Below are 12,841 nucleotides of genomic sequence, written 5' to 3'. Positions count from 1 at the left end.
GATGAAAAACATCCCCACAGCATGATGCTGCCACCACCACACTTCACTGTGGGGATGGTGTTCTCAGGGTGATGAGAGGTGTTGGGTTTGCGCCAGACATAGCGTTTTCATTGATGGCCAAAAAGCTCAATTTTAGTTTGATCTGACCAGAGTACCTTCTTTTGGCGAACAACAAATGTGTTTGCTTATTTCTTTCTTTAAGCAATGGCTTTTTTCTGTCCACTCTTCCTTAAAGCCCAGATCTGTGGCGTGTACGGCTTAAAGTAGTCCTATGGACAGATACTCCAATCTCCACTGTGGAGCTTTGCAGCTCCTTCAGGGTTATCTTTGGTCTCTTTGTTGCCTCTCTGATTAATGTCCTCCTTGCCTGGTCCGTGAGTTTTGGTGGGCGGCCCTCTCTTGGCAGGTTTGTTGTGGTGCCATATTCTTTCATTTTTGAAATAATGGATTTAATGGTTGTTCAAAGTTTCGGATATTTTTTTGTAACCCAACCCTGATCTGTACTTCTCCACAACTTTGTCCCTGACCTGTTTGGAGAGCTCCTTGATCTTCATGGTGCCGCTTGCTTGGTGGTGCCCCTTGCTTAGTGGTGTTGCAGACTCTGGGGCCTTTTAGAACAGGTGAGGGAAAAAGGTATTTGATCCCCTGCTGATTTTGTAAGTTTGCCCACTGACAAATAAATGATCAGTCTATAATTTTAATGGTAGGTTTATTTGAACAGTGAGAGACAGAATAACAACAAAAAATTCCAGAAAAAACAAATGTCAAAAATGTTATAAATTGATTTGCATTTTAATGAGGGAAATAAGTATTTGACCCCCTCTCAATCAGAAAGATTTCTGGCTGTCTTTTATACATGTAACGAGCTGAGATTAGGAGCACACTCTTAAAGGGAGAGCTCCTAATCTCAGTTTGTTACCTGTATAAAAGACACCTGTCCACAGAAGCAATCAATCAATCAGATTCCAAACTCTCCACCATGGCCAAGACCAAAGAGCTCTCCAAGGATGTCAGGGACAAGATTGTAGACCTACACAAGGCTAGAATGGGCTACAAGACCATCGCCAAGCAGCTTGGTGAGAAGGTGACAACAGTTGGTGCGATTATTCGCAAATGGAAGAAACACAAAATAACTGTCAATCTCCCTCTGCCTGGGGCTCCATGCAAGATCTCACCTCGTGGAGTTGCAATGATCATGAGAACGGTGAGGAATCATCCCAGACCTACACGGGAGGATCTTGTCAATGATCTCAAGGCAGCTGGGACCATAGTCACCAAGAAAACAATTGGTAACACACTACGCCGTGAAGGACTGAAATCCTGCAGCGCCCGCAAGGTCCCCCTGCTCAAGTAAGCACATATACAGGCCCGTCTGAAGTTTGCCAATGAACATCTGAATGATTCAGAGGAGAACTGGGTGAAAGTGTTGTGGTCAGATGAGACCAAAATCGAGCTCTTTGGCATCAACTCAACTCGCCGTGTTTGGAGGAGGAGGAATGCTGCCTATGACCCCAAGAACACCATCCCCAACTTCAAACATAGAGGTGGAAACATTATGCTTTGGGGGTGTTTTTCTGCTAAGGGGACAGGACAACTTCACCGCATCAAAGGGACAATAGACGGGGCCATGTACCGTCAAATCTTGGGTGAGAACCTCCTTCCCTCAGCCAGGGCATTGAAAATGGGTCGTGGATGGGTATTCCAGCATGACAATGACCCAAAATACACAGCCAAGGCAACAAAGGAGTGGCTCAAGAAGAAGCACATTAAGGTCCTGGAGTGGCCTAGCCAGTCTCCAGACCTTAATCCCATAGAAAATCTATGGAGGGAGCTGAAGGTTCGAGTTGCCAAACGTCAGCCTCGAAACCTTAATAACTTGGAGAAGATCTGCAAAGAGGAGTGGAACAAAATCCCTCCTGAGATGTGTGCAAACCTGGTGGCCAACTACAAGAAACGTCTGACCTCTGTGATTGCCAACAAGGGTTTTGCCAACAAGTACTAAGTCATGTTTTGCAGAGGGGTCAAATACTTAACATTTTTTACATGCATTTTTCTGGATTTTTTTGTTGATATTCTGTCTCTCACTGTTCAAATAAACATACCATTAAAATTATAGACTGATCATGTCTTTGTCAGTGGGCAAACGTACAAAATCAGCAGGGGATCAAATACTTTTTTCCCTCACTGTATACTGAGATCATGTGACAGATCATGTGACACTTAGATTGCACACAGGTGGACTTTATTTAACTCATTATGTGACTTCTGAAGGTAATTGGTTGCACCAGATCTTATTTAGGGGCTTCATAGCAAAGTGGGTGAATACATATGCACCTTTTTAATTTTTTCATTCCACTTCATCAATTTGGACTATTTTGTGTATGTCCATTACATGAAATGCAAATAAAAATCAATTGAAATGATAGGTTGTAATGCAACAAAATAGGAAAAACGCCATGGGGGATGAATACTTTTGCAAGGCACTGTAGGTGCACGTTTCGCACATTTCTCACGATTCTATATGTATTGCAATTCAATACTGCAATTTTATTGTGATTTGATGTTCCAAACATATTGCTCACTAAATGTCTGTCGCAGAGACACAAGAGAGAGCCATGAGAAAATTTGTTTTGATCAGTCAAGGAAATAAAGGTGCTGAAAACATGTTGGCTCACTATTAAAAAAATAAGATGTTTTTGGCACAGGTACAGTGCTAGCTAACAGTAGCAAAAAAATATATAATCCAGAGTGGCAAGGGGATCAATAATTAAACAACTTCAGGACACACTTATGACTTGAATGATGCAATTCATGTTCCACTTACAATTAAAACAAGCATGAAATTCAAACGAAGAAGGACTGTCGTTTTACAAGATTTAAACATCAGTAACAGTTTGAGAGGTGTTTCATCTGTTACGTGTCAAGTCTCGAAATTCGACATTAGCAAATGCCCGTGGCATACAGTATAATTAGGCACACCTCTCCATTCTTTTGTATTAAATTGCACAAACTCCAAACATATCGCAGTGCGTGTCGGGATGGCACTTCGCTCTGAAGGCTACAGCCTTGCTGGCTTGGTCAAAGTGGCTATAGGAAGGTCTAATTAGCTCCTACCTACACCCTCGATAATTTTCACTCCCTCAGCTTTCACACTTGAACACGCAAATGGAGGGCCGAGGGGAAGGGGGTGATTTGGGATTCAGCCAGGGTCTTACTGCAGTGTCCGACCCCTCCTCTGCCTGTGTGTGTGTAGTTGTTGGTGATTAGATGTTGAGCAGCAGCTGGTGTCTATATTAAACCATCTAATTAACTGTGAACGACGGCAGCAGCAGGTTAGTCCGACTCGTTTGGATCACACACAAGCGCGCACACAGTCAGACGTAATTATGGAGGATATGTGCTGATGCCCATAACTAACTACTCCTCTGCTCCGTGAAAACATGCCAAATGAACCAAACACCAAACTGTAAATGTCAAAGTCTGAATTATTAATCACTGCAGCAACCAACACATGCTGTTATGACTGCACAATGCTGCATAAATGGACGTTTAATGGATATTTTAGTCAGTCACAAATGTAATCAGATGTGATGGGTGTTTTTGTATGCAGGGGGGAAATTCTTCTGCAGTGAGATCAAAGAATTCTCTAGAAAACTCTGAAGATGCAGTCCCATCCATGGATACACTATCCTGACAAAGTATGTTGCAATGTGGCTGCAAATCACATCCTCATTCATACAGTACTGTAGTTTCCACATCCTACTGAATGGAGAAACAGATGTATGGAAATCTCCTCTCTCTGGAAAGCTGGCAAATGCTGCTTTGTTGTGACAGCCCTGATTGGCTGAAAATGGAGTGGTAACAAAGACAGTCTTTCTTCCTCCATAGCTCTGTCGCTATCTCTGTGAGGCTGTGACCTCCTCTTATCTAACGCCCAATAAGGCACTTTGTCATTCAACAGTTTACCAGCCTGCCTACCAGCCAGCAAAGGGGACTGAAGAGTTGTTTTCTCTCTCTCCATTGAAGATATTTCCTGAGTGTTGCTTGCTACTTCACTTTGATAACGGCAAAAAAAAATAAAAAAAATTGACATTTACAAAACCTTGATCTTACAAATGATCAGTGACAAGACTGTAGTGTTTTTTTTTGTTTAATACCCCTTATTTTAGTAACGATTCTATACGGTCAGAGGGCTAGCGATAACCTATTGGCTTCATTAGAAGGACTGGCTGAGACTAGGGCCTCTGAGATTATATAACTCCCATACTTTATGATGTTATTTCCTGCCCTGATGAGGATGGAAGAGGAGAGGACTTACGCTTCTGTGTCTGAGCCCAACATTACTTAGAGATGTATCACAGTTGGGCTAAGGATGAATGAATGGCCTCTTTCATGGGATGGCACAGCAGTTAAATCTTTGTTTTTATGGAAACTGGCCAATTAATTAGTCAATCATTGTTTTAAACCTTTCTGACCCTGTGGTAGAGCATGATGTCATCCTAGTGGTATGTTCCAATGCCCCGTCCTTGTTACTCAGTGTTGAGATTCTCAACTTGAGAATAGAGATGCTTTCTAATGGTACTGGATGAGACTGGTGTTAGTCAGATTCTGTGTGGACAATGCTCTGATTGAATAGGACTGTAGTCTATAGTGGAGGTAACAATAGTGCAGAGATGGTGTCATACCAGAACACATGTTTCTGAGGCATTGCTTTAATATGGCATGTCAATGACAGTCTTGTCACTTAATACTCTCTCTTGATATTGGCAGTTGTGACACATTCTTGTTTGATAGTGTTAATCAATGCTCTGCGTATGAATGACATGCTCCTCTGGCTGTGCTAATCTTATCTCACCTGTTGGAGAGTCATTGCCATCTACTGGTCATATGATGCTCTGAGTTCATTTAACATTTATTTGTAGTTTTGTCTCGTCGTGTTGTGGTCATTCACAGTACCAATCTGTCCCTTCTGGCTTTTGAGCAGCAATCACTAGTCAGCAAGTTAGACAGCAGTTAAGACCATATCTAACTTGAAAGGTAGAGTATGCTGTCATTTGACTTTCTGCTGAAAGTGCTCTTAATAATAGGCTTAGGTCTTGCCTCTTTTCTCTCAGCAGTCTGAAATGCCATTCAAGTTTATTCACCCTTCATTTGAAACCATGTTCCTGCAAATTACTACTCCACTCTCACTTTAGAAATCCATCCAGCCGGTCTACTTGATAAACTCAGCACCAGCACCCAGAACCACTTAATGTTCCATTGTTACAAAGGAGGATCCTCTCTGAAGTCATACATAGTCCCATATTCCTACACTTCTAGTGAACCTCATCCTCAGTGATCCTCCTCTCTCCTCCTGGTCCATCTGAAGGCAGTATGAAGCAGGATCATCCCAAAGTCAATCCACTATTAGATGTCTTTCTTTAGCTCAATGGCTCTATGGCTCCCAAACTTCTCCTCTTTGTGGATGATGTTAGCTCAACTACCATCTTTCTGAGAGTTCATCTGTGCTCCTGGAGCCGTTGGGCCGCATCCCAAATGGCACTCTAGTCCTTATGTAATTCACTACTTCTGACCAGGTCCCATAGGGTTCTGGTCAAAAATCATACCAGAACACATGTTGCACTATGTAGGGAATAGGGTGCCATGTAGGACACAGCGTTGTACCCAGAGCTGCTCAGTGATGAATAGAATAGGGATTATAGCTCTTCTTCTTTAAATTCAGCCGGCACTGACTTCGGAGCAGAGTCTTATTCATGTCGCTGGGATTACAGTTATCAGCCTGAGTGATTTGCATTTTAAAGTCAGCAACAAAGCAACAAAGCTTCAGGGTGATTCTTCACTAGCAAACAGACAGACAAGGCAGGATAACTGATGAGCTTTTTATCCATTACCGCTATTAAGACCACGTCCCCTAAGGCCCGAGGCTAAAGGTATTGTTTCATAAATCAGTCTTCAATTAATTGCAATGCTGAGCTGTGGAGACAATCAGCAGGTTTTCCAATAAGCAGTGTTTTGTTTAGTGGTGTTGTGGTGGCTGGGGGGGTTATGTCTTGGTGTTTGTGATTGGGTCTCTTCTATTGATCTGATGCTGCCTGGGAACAGAGGTGGAGGACAGAGAGGAGAGAGGTGCAGAATAACAATGATAGGCCTGATGGAGAGAGAGAGAGAGAGAGAGAGAGAGAGGAGAGAGAGAGAGAGAGAGAGAGAGAGAGAGAGAGAGAGAGAGAGAGAGAGAGAGAGAGAGAGAGAGAGAGAGAGAGAGGGAGAGAGAGAGAGAGAGAGAGAGAGAGAGAGAGAGAGAGAGAGAGAGAGAGAGAGAGAGAGAGAGAGAGAGAGAGGGGGAGGAGGGAGCATGGAGTCTGTCTTCTGGAGGGGAGCCATGGGTGTGTCACCAGCATCCTAAAACCTAATGCAGAAGGGGGAGGGAGGAGGAGAGGGGAGGAACAGATGTGCTATCTGAGTTCAAGAGGAATTTAGGGCAGGCAGGCGGTGGGAATAACACTGCACACACACACTTATTTTTTCTATCCTCGTGGGGACCAACATTTTTTCCGTTCAAAATCCTATTTTCCCTAACCTTTAACCCAAAGCCTAAACCTAACTTCTAAACTGAACCCCTAAGCTTAAAATAGCCTTTGTCCTTGTGGGGATGTGTGAAATGTCCCATGAGGGAGAATTTTCCTTGTTTTGCTATCCTTGTGGGGACTTATGGGGATTTCAGGTCCCCACAAGGATATAACAAGACCACACACACACACACACCAAAACAAACAGCTGGACTGAGAAAAGCACCAGCTGTGTTGTGGTTTAGTTTGTCTTGTGTAGGATGTGCTGTACCTCATCATGGCTAATGTGAAGTGGATATGGGGTTTCTGCTGTGTTGTGGTTTAGTTTGTCTTGTGTAGGATGTGCTGTACCTCATCATGGCTGATGTGAAGTGGATACGGGGTTTCTGCTGTGTTGTGGTTTAGTTTGTCTTGTGTAGGATGTGCTGTACCTCATCATGGCTGATGTGAAGTGGATATGGGGTTTCTGCTGTGTTGTGGTTTAGTTTGTCTTGTGTAGGATGTGCTGTACCTCATCATGGCTGATGTGAAGGAGATACAGGGTTTCTGCTGTGTTGTGGTTTAGTTTGTCTTGTGTAGGATGTGCTGTACCTCATCATGGCTGATGTGAAGTGGATACGGGGTTTCTGCTGTGTTGTGGTTTAGTTTGTCTTGTGTAGGATGTGCTGTACCTCATCATGGCTGATGTGAAGTGGATACGGGTTTTCTGCTGTGTTATACACTTTTGCCCTTGGAGAACTATGTCCTTCCTCAGAGTGGTAAATCAGTCAGGGATCGGAATGCTCTGATTGGCCTTATTCTGTTACAGGAGGAGGAGTCTGATATATGGACCTATTCACTTTGTATATTTGAAATATATAGCTACTCCCTTATTCTCACTATATAAATACTTCAAAATGATTTCACTGTATGAATACAGCATCTAAGATTAAATATATTCTGTATGGTGCCCAGGCAGGGCTAAGCCAATTATACCAGGCAGTGTGATGCAAATGTTTGTTCACTGGCAGTGTGAACAGTGAGCTGATTTTAATGGCCTTCCTAATGGCTAGTAGGCCTGTTTCTTTAATCTCATCTGCCTACAAAGTTGGCCAACTGAAGTTGAACTCCTAGAATTATCATATCTGTGCATATGTGAAGTCAGCCATTTTAGTCCCTGTCCTTCCCTGTCAATGAAACATGAATGGCCACAGAGTTGCATCAGCCTGTAGGCAAACAATACAAGGTTATACTGTCTCTGTGCTATCTTCGCTTTAATACAGTAGCTTATGTGTCACTGCCACATTGCTTTACTGCTATTTTATTTGACTTTGTTATTTGCTGAGTTTTTATTACTAAGGAGTTTCCTAATTATATGGAGTCGAATGATAATAATAAGAATGATCATTCCCTCATTTGTACTTTAAGCATTTGAGTTTAAAGGGGGCAATGTGATGGAGTCCAGCCCAGGGAGTGTGGCGTCTTCTCTCTGTAATCTCATGGCCCACAAACATGAATGCATCCCGTTATAAGGCAGAAGTTTGGGCTATTTGCAACTGAAAGCCGCCACGGTACAAAAGCCCTGTGATCCTAAATGACACGGCCTGTGATTCTGGAGCTTGTTTCATTAGACTTCCAAATGAGACAAATTGACTTGTCACTCTGGAGCTTGAGGAACAGAACACAAAGAAATGGTTAACTTGTCTTAATTCAGTAGCTGTTAACTTACATCAGCAATCTTAATGAGACCCAGGCAGTTTGATGAGATCTGTACCAAACAATATACACACTGAATATATTCAGTTTGGAGGGGAGTTTAGAAGGGGGAAGTGAGGCTGTTATTGGTGTCTCTAGTATTTTAGAGGAAGCAAGATGATTTAAACTGAAATAACATATTTAATACCATTCCAAAAGGGTTTGAAAAATAGCAAGCGGCACGTACAGCAAAGGATATACCAGTACTATAATATATCAGCAGTAAATATATTTCATGTCTTTGACGATGACACCACAGTCCAACCACTTTACCTCCATTTCCTCCACCACCTGTTGATTGATACTTAACCATATTGTCTTTCCTTGTTGTGACTGATGTGTTTCAGTAATGTTTCCGGGGTGTTATCTGGTGGTTGTTTAGGATGCTGTTGTTCAGCTGTCTGATATGGAGAGAGTGTTATTACATTACCCCTCCCCTGATGGATGGGAGGAAGAGAGCAATTGAAGCACGACCCAGGCCCTGTAACCTGAGAAAGATAAAATCTCTCTCTTTCTATCTCCCTCTCAGCCCTGAAAACAAGGGAATACATACAGACAACACATGAGGGAGAGAGAGTGACAGAGAGGTAGTGCGAGTGGATGGGAGGAAGGAAGTCATCTGTCAAGATGAGTTATGATCCATGGCAGGGATAGGAGGGAGTAATGATGATTGGAGGGCTTGTAGGGTTGCTGTAGACTCCAGTGGATATCCAGATGACTTTTCTTCATTGGGAGCCCAGCTGTGTGAAGGGGGGAGTGTGAGAGGAGAGCAGAGAGGGATGGATAGCAGTAGTGGTAAATGGCTGAAGGGCATGCCGTGTCAGCGCGGATGACAGGAGAGAAAAGGGCAGGCCAGAGGGCTGTCTCTCTCTCTCTCTCTCTCTCTCTCTCTCTCTCTCTCTCTCTCTCTCTCTCTCTCTCTCTCTCTCTCTCTCTCTCTCTCTCTCTCTCTCTCTCTCTCTCTCTCTCTCTCTCTCTCTCTCTCTCTCTCTCTCTCTCTCTCTCTCTCTCTCTCTCTCTCTCTCTCTCTCTCTCTCTCTCTCTCTCTCTCTCTCTCTCTCTCTCTCTCTCACTCTCACTCTCTCTCACTCTCTCTCTCTCTCTCTCTCACTCTCTCTCTCTCTCACTGTGTGTGTGTTTTGAATAAAGCCTATAGTTAGTTCAGGCAGCTCCTCCTGCCAGGGGATGTCTGGATGTCTTGTAGGATATCCTCAGTTGTTATGTGGATATTTGTACAATAACAGACAGACAGAGGGGCTACCACATCACTGTGTGTGTCTGTGCCACCCTGACAGACAGGATCAGAGAATGGTTCCAGATTTTGTATATTTTTACATATACAGTATATATTTTTTGAGCTTACGGCAGCTAGTAGTCCCAGGCGGTCTCCCGTCCCAGTATTAACCATGCCCGACCCTGAACAGGTGTGTTCAGGGTGGTATGGCCACAAGCGTATTTTTTTTAACTGTTTTTTTCAACCATTTTCTCCCTGAATTAAGTTCCTTGGCTCAGCTCTGCAACTCTTTAATGGGCTTGGGAGAAGCGAAGGCCGAGTCATGCGTCCTCTGAAACATTACCCACCTGGCCACCTACTTCTTATCATACTGCTCACTTGACCCGGATGTCAGCTGCACCAATATGTCGGAAGAAACACTGTTCGACTGACGACCTGAGTCAGCTTGCAGGCGCCCGGCCCTGTCACAAAGTGTTAGTTGCCAAGGGAAGCCCCACTGGCCAAACCCTCCCCTACCCTGGACGGCGCTGGACCAATTGTGCGGCGTCCTATGGGGCTCCTGGTCACGTCCGGTTGTGGCACAACCTGGTATCGAACCGCAGGCTGTGGTGGCGCCTCACCGCTGCGCCACCCAGGACCCCCTTTACCGATTAATATTCTATTAGGATGCTAAGTATTTCCCTAATTATATTCTATGATTGCCAGGGTAGAATGCCCATTTATTAGCCTCGAGATACAACATTGTTAATGCGGATTTCACGCTTTTCTGCCTGATATCAGGTATGTTAATGAAGAGCCACCACAACACAATGGACACACTCTGGTTCCTGTGGCAACACGCCTGTCAATCAAGGTCATCCATGAGATGGAGAGGAGAAAAAAAAGAGAAAGGGAGAGAGAGAGAGAAAAGGAGAGAGAGAGAAAAGGAGAGGGCGAGAGAGAGAAAATGAGAAAGAGAGCGAGAGAAAAGGAGAGAGAGAGAGAGAGAGAGAGGAAGAGAGCAAGAGTCTGATACTAAGAAAGCGAGAAAGAGAGAGAGAAATGCTACTCTATCTGTGGTTTGTGCTATGTGACAGGGTCATGATGTTGGCATTTTCACAAAATGAGTTGTCACAGTGGAAGATAATTCGTTGTCCTCTATACACTATCTGAATGACACACGCTCGCACACGCACACACGCACACGCACACACTACTTCCATATAAAAAATTGAAGAGACAATATCAGATGAATGTATACTGAATGCAATATGTTGTGAAAGCTAGCATTGGGCAGTTGACTCTCTGCTGTCTCCTGCTATGGCTCCATGCAGTGTAAATGAGCAGAGAGGCTAAACCCTGACAGCACTTAAGGAGTGTCTCCCCATGCATCTCTCCTCTGTGATTGTTGTTGATGCTACTCATCCAGGGCTAGATGAATGCATGCAGGCTGGCAGAGAATGGCTAGGGTTTCATATTTCATCTAAGTGCTGCAGCCTAAGTGTGTACTGTACTGTGCTATACACACAGAGAGAGACAGAGACAGAGAGAGAGAGAGAGAGACAATCAATAGTGTTTGAGCCCCGTCTCTCCTTGCTGCCTGCCCCAGCTCAGCGCACGCATGGGCTAACCCAGCATCACTGCTACACTGCTATTGCTAATGCTGCAGACACTGCTGCTGCCACAGTCTGCTTCCTCAAACTCCACCGGCCGCACCATCTCTCATTGCTAAACGGGGGCCGCCGGCGCTCCAGGATCGCTGACATGGACACAGGAGAACCCCTCAGCCATCTGCTGCGTCACAGCCCGTATCCTAACGCACCTCTGGTCTCAAATCACAATGCATCATCTCTTTCCGCTCAGCGCCCGAGAGGATTGTGACGCGTCAGCCTGCCACTTCCCCACCTCCAGTTTCACTCCCCCTGTGTTGTAGTACAATCTCCTCGTTTCCAGCCTGCCACGGCTAGCGGGAGAGAGAGGAAGAGAGAGAGCAAGGGATAGAGAGGGAGATGTTTTTGAGTTTGTTAGCAGGGAAATGAGAGGAGAGTGATTGGTGTTAGTGGTGCGTTGTGTTCCGTCTGCTCTCCAGAGAATCCCAGGTGAGCTTTATCCTGCTGTAAGGTAAGAAGGCAAACTGATTAGTGATGATTTCTCCTCCTCCTCCCCAAATCCCTAGTTCCCTCTTTCCGTTCCTCCCTCTCTCGCGGTAGAGCAGTGCATGCAGGCGTTTAGGTGTGTGTGTGTGTGTGTGTTTGGCTCAGCCGGAATAGTATTCCCCAGACACATCACACACATGCTGTACAGTACGTTAGATGGGCATGTTTACCATTTACCATCTAGGGCATGTATAGAAATAGACGGAGTAGCAGCAGTGCTGTGTGTGTGTGCATGTGTGTGGGTGCATGTATGTGTGTGTGCATCTGTGTGTGTGGACCATGATGAGCTCACATGCTAGCTCCACGCAGGCGGGCCCACCTGAGACTATCTGTGTGTGATGGTGATTAGGGAGGATGTGACGAGGGTATGTAGGCGCTGGGGGGAGGGGGTGTTTGTGGAACACCGTGGGCTGACTCTAACTCTGGAAAGCCTCCTCTGCAGTTTCTGTACAGGTTCTTTACGTTGCATTCATTCAGCAAGCACAAACAAGAGCATCTTTAGTCTCCTTTCTGCCTCTCTGTCTCTCACCCCCCTCCCTCCCTCCCTCCCTCCCTCCCTCCCTCCCTCCTGCTAGAAGGTATGTTTCCATTGTTGTGCTGTGAGAGGTGCTGATGTTTACCCGTCTGAATGGCTACTCTGTAGCAGTGTTTGCTGCTCACATGTCACGCTGGTCTGAGTGTCCGTCGGACAGGCGATCTGCATAAGCTCTGCTTCCACCCCGAGGGAGGCCACTCTCCCATCTGTGTTAACGCCTCACAGAACCCTACTGAGGCAGAGAGGCTGTGCCTTGGGCTTTTCTGCAAGGCCATACGACACAATATACCTTCTGGTCTTTCTAAGGAGATGGGAGAAGAGAAATAAACAGAAACAAGCAGAAAACAGAAACGCAGCAGCAGCACTCCTCCATGGCTCGATGGTTTAGCCTGGTTGAAGGGTGATAGATATAATAAATATCAATATCAAAAATATCTATCGCCGTTCAACCAGACTAAACCATCGAGCCATGGAAGGGTGCTGCTGCTGCGTTTCTGTTTTCTGCTTGTTTCTGTTTATTTCTCTTCTCCTTAGAAAGACTAGAAGAGAACAGTGATTTCACTGTGATTTCAGAAAGAGAATGATGAGGACAAAAAGGGAGGGAAAGTGACGAGGGAAACGAGAGGAGTGGATGAGG

General features: G+C 44.9%; 1 protein-coding gene across 4 annotated transcripts in view; it reads left to right on the top strand.

Annotated features, from left to right (window-relative positions):
• Nucleotides 1–12,841, top strand: part of LOC121543024 (cyclin-dependent kinase 14-like) — a 164,646-nt gene that overhangs the window by 21,478 nt on the left and 130,327 nt on the right. Inside the window, exon 1 of one of the 4 annotated variants that reach the window (XM_041852699.2) lies at nucleotides 11,268–11,612. The exons of 2 other annotated variants lie outside the window; for them this stretch is intronic. The gene's annotated coding sequence lies outside the window, so the exon portion shown is untranslated. Of the gene's footprint in view, nucleotides 1–11,267; nucleotides 11,635–12,841 lie in introns of those variants that run through there. One more of the 4 variants, XM_041852698.2, reaches the window with a different exon arrangement.

Source organism: Coregonus clupeaformis, chromosome 28 (assembly GCF_020615455.1).
Source record: "Coregonus clupeaformis isolate EN_2021a chromosome 28, ASM2061545v1, whole genome shotgun sequence".
Classification (NCBI taxonomy): Eukaryota; Metazoa; Chordata; class Actinopteri; order Salmoniformes; family Salmonidae; genus Coregonus; species Coregonus clupeaformis.
The sequence above is the reverse complement of the archived record's forward strand: the minus strand, read 5'-3'. Positions and strand labels throughout refer to the sequence as shown.